A 7092-nucleotide genomic window follows, 5' to 3' on the forward strand; every position below is an offset into this window, starting at 1 on the left:
CCCCAGTGGTCAGTGAGGCTCAAATGTGCAGGGGGAGGCCCTGGTGGTCAGTGAGGCTCAAATGTGCAGGGGGAGGCCCTGGTGGTCAGGGAGGCCTGGATACACAGGGGAGGCCCCAGTGGTCAGTGAGGCCCAAATGTGAGGGGAAGGCCCTGGTGGTCAGGGAGGCCTGGAGCTCTGGATGTGTGTGAGAGGCCTAGGTGGTCAGTGAGTCCTGGGGAGGCCCTGATATATAGGGGGAGGCCTGGATGTGAAGGGGAGGCCCAGATGGGTGGGGGAGGCCTGCAGGCCCCGGTGGTCAGGGAGGCCGAATGTGCGGGGAAAGGCCCTGGTGGTCTGGGAGGCCCAGATGGCTGGGTGAGGCCTGCAGACCCCAGTGGTTGGGGAGGCCCCTGTGTGTGAGAGGAGGCCTGGTGGTCAGGAAGGCCTCGGCCCGGATGGTGGGGAGCAGGGCACAGGAGGCCCAGGCATTAGCAGATCCACGCCCCCAGTTCATCCACTAGAAATCAGTTTTTGGACCCCTCACTTCCGAGCTGTTTGAAATTGGGTCTCACCAGACATGGTTGACGGCCTCCCTGGTGGCGCCTGTTTTCTCAGCGTCTCAGGGCCACGCTGCAGTTCCCCAGCTCGTCCTGAGAATTTCCGTGGAGCAGGCTGATTAGGGGTGGGCATGCAGGTAATGGGACACCTGTGCAGTCCTTACAGGAACACACGGGGAGTTCACCCCCGTGTCAGTAACACAGTGTTAACAAGGTCAAGGTTTCCAGTCAGGTCCCCTTACGGCCTAATTAGGGATTTGAATGGATTGGAACACTGGTTGAGTTTCAGTTCAGAAGCTATTTTGATGTTACAGTTCAATCATTTTGGAAAATACAGATTCTGTTCTGGCTCACACGGGCTCGTGAGGGTGTGTATGTGTGTGCATGTGTTTTAATCTTTGATTTAGTTCATGGTTCAGTAACAAACTTAATACATTTTTCACCCATCATCAAATTAACAAAGATGAAAGAAATAATGCTCGGCCCCAGTGCAGGATGTTAGATGGGTGCACGTAATGCAGGGCCGCTGGGAACATGAATTGGTACCTTTCTCAAAAGCAACTTGACATGACCTGTCAAACGCCTTCAAGATGGTCAGACCCTCCAACCCAGCAATTTCCACTTGCAGGGATTTATCATAAGGACATAATCAGATGTGCAGAAAGATTCCAGCGCAATGATGCTTTCTACCACATTATTTACATCATGGAAAAAAATTCGAAGTCACCTAGACGTGTGACAATAGAGGTTTGGTTGGTGAAAATGAAATGGAAGCAAATGTTTAAAATGCCTACATAACCCAAGGGAAGTATTTACAAATGTATTTTCGGTGTTTTGAGGTGCAGTCGGTTTCTTTCCGACTCACGGTGAAGCCAAACAAAACACCGCTGATCCTAGCCCTCGTCACGGCCATCACGGCCACGGTAGCCATCCGATTCCTGAAGGTCGTCGTCTCTTGCTGACCCTCTCCTTGTGTAAGCGTGATGTCCTTCTGCGGGGGCTGGCCCTCCTGATGACACGTCCAGAGTCCGTGAGCCCACGTCCTGCCGGCTCTGCTTCTAAGCATTCTGCGTGTCCCTATTTCAAGGAAGATGTACTCGTTCTTCTGACAGGTCATGGTACATTCACTGGTCTTTGCCAAAACCATAGTATGTTGCCAGCAGGGAAGGGAAAATGTTAATTAAAACCCTAACTGACTTATAAGCTGGGTGGATCCTGTTAAAAGATGTGCTGCTTTAGAAGTCGACACTTTAGTTCAGAGACACTCGATGGTTTGGGGGGATAGAGTCCCTCTTCTGACTAATATTTGAGTGCCACTTGGTGACAGTCGTTGGGCCGTGGTGAGGACTCACAGCCTCGTGGGAAACAACAAAACAACAACGCACGTGGAAGTACCTTGTTACTCGCACTGAGAGAAACATGTTAGAATCACTTATTTGATGCAGGAACCTGAGGAGGTGGTAAGAACCGTCCTCACTGTTGTGGTTGTCGCTGCCTGCCAGCTAACCCTGCCAAATAACCTTACAGAGCACCGCAGACCTCCTCTATGGGGCATCCAGTGCTGCCATCTTCCCCAGGCGTCAGCGGCTAACACAGGAAACGTTTGCTCCCAGTTCTGCAGTCTGGGTTGGGCCAAGCCAGACGGCTTTTCTGCTGGCCTTGCTGGGGCTCACACACAGGGTGCATTCAGCTGATGGGTCGGGGGGGGGACCGGGATAATCCGGCTGGTGTCTCTCTCCCCGTGGTCCTCCACATTTCACGGCGGACCCAGAAAAACTCAAGAGTGGGCACGCAAATGGTTATAAACCATCAGGCGAAGCGTCTCCTGTTAATGCTTTAGCTAACGAGGAAGCTTCAAAGAGGAGAAAATGATGTACAGCATTTGGTAGAAAAATGCACAGCATCCTTAGAGAATTACACAGCTTTCTTCCCCGTAAGACAAGGAGGGGGAACTGCAGCTTTGGGGAAACCCTGGACAAATGGGGTGGTCACTGATGCAAGCCAGGGCTCTTTGGGCAAGTCGTCACAGTTGCCGACCTACAACCCTCAGCGACACTGTGAATCTAGGTTAAAGATTTGCATGTTCAATTTCCGTCCTCCGAGTGGAGCTGGCCACCGTCTTCTGAACATGCCTTTTGCATGTGGTTAGCATGTAGCCATATATGATGCATGCAGCAGGATTACAAGGCGATCCGCACCCTATAAAAGAACTCCGGGAAGTACCGGCCATCAGCCAGCACCCTGGGGGAATCCCCTCTCTCAGAAGCAAGCCATGCTACTGTCCTCGGCGCACTGCTCCTGGCTCTGTCCCCGCCGGGCCAGTGTTTGTTGGAGAGCACTGCTCACCGTTCCAAACCTTAACGTCAGGTTGGTGCAGCATCCATTTGCCGTAGTCTCTCAATTAGAGCAAGTCACTGACCCAGTTCCAGCGGCAGGGAAGAGGATAACACAGAGGCACACGTAACAGAAGACATGCTTCTTGGGGGACCACCCATTTTACACGCGCAGGAAGACAAAGTCTCAAGGAGGTGAAGGCCTGCCCAAGGCAAGCAGAGGTCCAGAGACCAGTGTCTGAAAAGGCCGTGACACCAGCTTCCCCTGCTGCATGTCCCTCAGAGCAGGACAGACTCGGTGGGGGAGGGGGCGTCCAAAGCTGAGGCTGTGGGAGCAGGCGCCGGCCTAGGGCACCTCTGGGTGGGGTAACATGCCAACCTTTGAGGTGATAGTAGAGCCCCTAGCCTGTGCCAGGCGGAGGGGCCCTGAGTGGCAGACCAAGCCCCGGCTCCTTTGTGAATTCCATCACAAAATGAAGAACAGGGCCCTCAGCTCTTACAGAGCCTATAGGTTCAGAATTCAAGCCACTCTTGTCTTGATCTCAAGGAATATGATGGTCGCAGCTGATAATCATATTGTTGTTGTTATGTGCCGTCCAGTCGCTTGCGACTCATAGTGACCCTATGTATAACAACCCTAAACTCCGCTCTGTCCTGTGCAATCGCACTGTCTCTAACACTCCCGTCCCGATTATCCCAGTCACTGAATCCATCCACCTCATAGAGGGCCTTCCCCTCCTGCGCTGTCCCTCCACCCTCCCAAGCATGATGTCCCTCTCCAAGGACCAGTATCTCCTCACAACATGTCCAAAGAATGTTAGACGGACCCTCAGAATCCTTGCCTCCAAGGAGCCACCCGGTTTAACCCTTTCCAGGACAAATCTGTTTGTTTTCCTAGCAGTCCATGGTATTCTCAGTACTCTTCTCCAGCACCACAGCTCAAAGGCATCACAGGAACCCCTGGATGGAGCAGAACCTCCCCGTTCAGTTTCCCAGGCTGTCAAGTTTTACAGAGTAAACCTTTCTCCTGCAGAGAGGCTAGCAGGTCCAAGCTCCTGACCTGGGCAGCAGCTGTGTGCGTACCCCCTGTGTCGTGAAGTGCCCACAGGGCTTCCCAGCCTGCCATCCCAGGAGCCCACCTCTGGGCCCTTCTCCCACCAACTTGCCCTTTCACCGCCAAGGTCTGACCACTGCTCCACCAAGGCCTCACGCTACTTTAACTGGTCTTAATCTTGAGTCTGTCCCACTGGAATTTAAAATTCACACAAAGAATAGATCTGAGGCACTGGACACTGGTGACTGAAGATCAGATGAGCTGTGGGAGGAATTAAGGACATCATCAAGAGAGCAAAAAGGTATTTAAGAAGAAGGGATTGGATGCCAGAAGAAACCCTGAAAATTTCACTGGAGCACTGAGAAGCCAAAACGCAGGGAAGAGATGCTGAAATAAAAGAGCTGAGTAGAAGATTTCACAAGGCAGCTTGGGAAGAAAAAGTGAGCAACTGTAAGAGATGCAGAGATCTCGAATTGGAGACTGAAAGGGACAAATTTGCTCAGCATTTCTCAAGCTGAAAAAACAAATTCAAGCCTTGAATCTCAATACTCTGAGATTCTATGGACAAAATCTTGACTGATCTGATAAACATAAAAAAAAGATGTAAGGGAGCTCTGGTGGCCTAGTGGTAAGAAGCTGCACTGCAATCCCAGAGGTATGTGGTTCGAATCCACCAGATGCTGTGCTGGAGAAGGAGGAGCAATCTCCTCCTGTCGGATCTGTACCTGTCGGATCTGATTTGACGGTACACACACACACACACAAATAGTATAATAAGAAAAATCTAAAAAAAAAAATATATATATATATATATAAAATGTAGGGAATACAGAGTCACTGTACCAGAAAGAATTGGCCGACAACGAGTTTTTCCAGAAGGACCATGTGATCTCCATTAATAATGAAGTGACTCAAGCTGCAGTGAAGGCATTGGCAAACAAGCAAGGCCCAGGAATTGATGGGACACCCATGGACATGTTTCGAAGGACAGACGTAGCCCTGGACGTGCTCACCAGTTTATGCAGGAAATCTGGAGGACAGCTGCCTGGTTGACTGACTGAAAGAGACCCATTCCCATGAAAAGTGATCCAACAGAATATGGGAATTATTGAACAATATCATTAATATCACATGCAAGCAAAATACTGCTGAGGGTCATAACAGTATATAGGCAAGGATCTGCCAGACATTCAAGATGGGTTTAGAAGAGGCCATGGTTCCAGAGATATAATTGCTAATGTCAGATGGATCCTGGCTGAAAGCAGAGAACACCAGAAGAATGTCTAGTTACGCTTTGTTGACTATGAAAAGGCATTTGTCTGTGGATCCTAACAAATTGTGGATGACTCTGAGACGAATGGGAATCCAGAACCCTTACCTGTGCTCGTGCACTACCTACACCCCCTGGCCCAAGAGGTTGTTGGGTGAATAAGGGAACACAGCATGGTTTAAAGTTCAAAACGGTGTGTGTCAGGGTTCTAGCCTCTCCCCATACCTGTTTAATCTATACACTAAGAAAATTATGTGAGAAGCTGGACTCGATGAAGAAAAATGTGACTCAGGATTGGAGGGAGACTCATCAATAACCTCCATTATGACACAACCTTGCTTGCTGCAAGTGAGGGGGATTTGAAGTCCTGGCTGTAGAAGGTTAAACACTGAAGCTTTCAATATAAATTGCATCTCAACATCAAGAAAACAAAAATCACAAACAACAAATGCTGGCAAAGTTGTGGAGAAACTGGAATGCTTATTCACTGTTGGTGGGAGTGTAAAATGGTGCAACCACTATGCAAGGCAGTATGGTGCTTTCTCAAAAAGTTGCAAATTGAAATGTCATTTGATCCAACAATTCCACTACTGGAAATATATCCCAAAGAAACCACAACTACCACCCAAGCAGATATATGCACACCCATGTTTATCATGGTTTTGTTCACAATAGCAAAGAGTTGGAAACAACCTAAGTGCCCATCAACAAACGAGTAGATAGAGAAGCTGTGGTATATTCACACAGTGGAATACTACACTGCTTTGAAAGACAAGGAACTAATGAAATATTATACAAAATGGGTGACCCTGGAGGATATTATGCTGATTGAAATAGCTCAGTCACAAAAGGACAAATATTGCATACTGCCACTGTTGTAAAACAGGACTGACATTGGGGTTGAGGGGAGACTGAAAGATGGGATAAATAATGTATACTGCATTGAAACAGATGAGGGAGAGAACTGTTTAAAGGGATATGAGATTAGGTATTATTGTCATGACAGAAGTCCAGAATGAAGGCTGCATAGTGGAGTGGACTTGAGGGGAGAGATTGTATAATAACAATGAAAGAATTTTTCTTTTACTTTTCAAAGAGAAGACCGAATTGGGGAGAAGGTTGGGCAGGCGAAAAAAGTGCAACAATGGATGAATAGAAATCCAAAGTCTCTATCAACTTTCATTGAAATTAATAATAATAAAAAGAAAACAAAAATTCTCCCCACTGGGCCAATAGATGGGTGGAGAAATGATTGACCGTCAATGACCTCATCTTACTTGGATCCACAATCAATACATTTGGGACCAGCAGTCAGAAAATTAGGAGACCCAGTGCACTGGGAAGGTCTGCAGTCAGGGACCTCTTCAAATTATTGAGGAGCAGTAATGACAGTTTGAGGACAAAGGTGTGTCTGATTCAGACCATGATCTTTTCAGTCACTTGCTGTGCATCTGAGAGCTTGACAATGAATCAGGATGACAGAAGAAGACTCGATGCCTTTGAGCTGTGGTGTTGGAGAAGAGCGTGAACATCCCATGGCCGGCCAAAAGTACAAACCGATGTGTCTTGGAGAAACTGCAGCCAGACCGCTCCATAAAGGCAAAGATGATGCAGCTTTGCCTCCCAAATTCTGGGCCTGTTGATAGGGAAGGTTACTCCCCGGAGAGGGAGAGCATGCTTGGAAAGGCAGAGGGGGCGGCTAACGAGAGGAAGGCCCTCAACCAGGGGGGCTGATATGGTGAATGCAGCAATGGCCTTGAATGTGTCAGAGATTGTGAGATGGCACGGGACAGGACAGGGTTCAGTGTTCAGAGCAGTTATTCACAGAGTCACCATGAGCCATGCAAACGACTCAACAGCACATATCAACAACACCAAAGACACGTTCAAAGTCCC

This window comes from Elephantulus edwardii, unplaced genomic scaffold (genome assembly GCF_000299155.1).
Source record: "Elephantulus edwardii isolate Elephantulus edwardi_28Jun2011 unplaced genomic scaffold, EleEdw1.0 scaffold00217, whole genome shotgun sequence".
Lineage (NCBI taxonomy): Eukaryota > Metazoa > Chordata > Mammalia > Macroscelidea > Macroscelididae > Elephantulus > Elephantulus edwardii.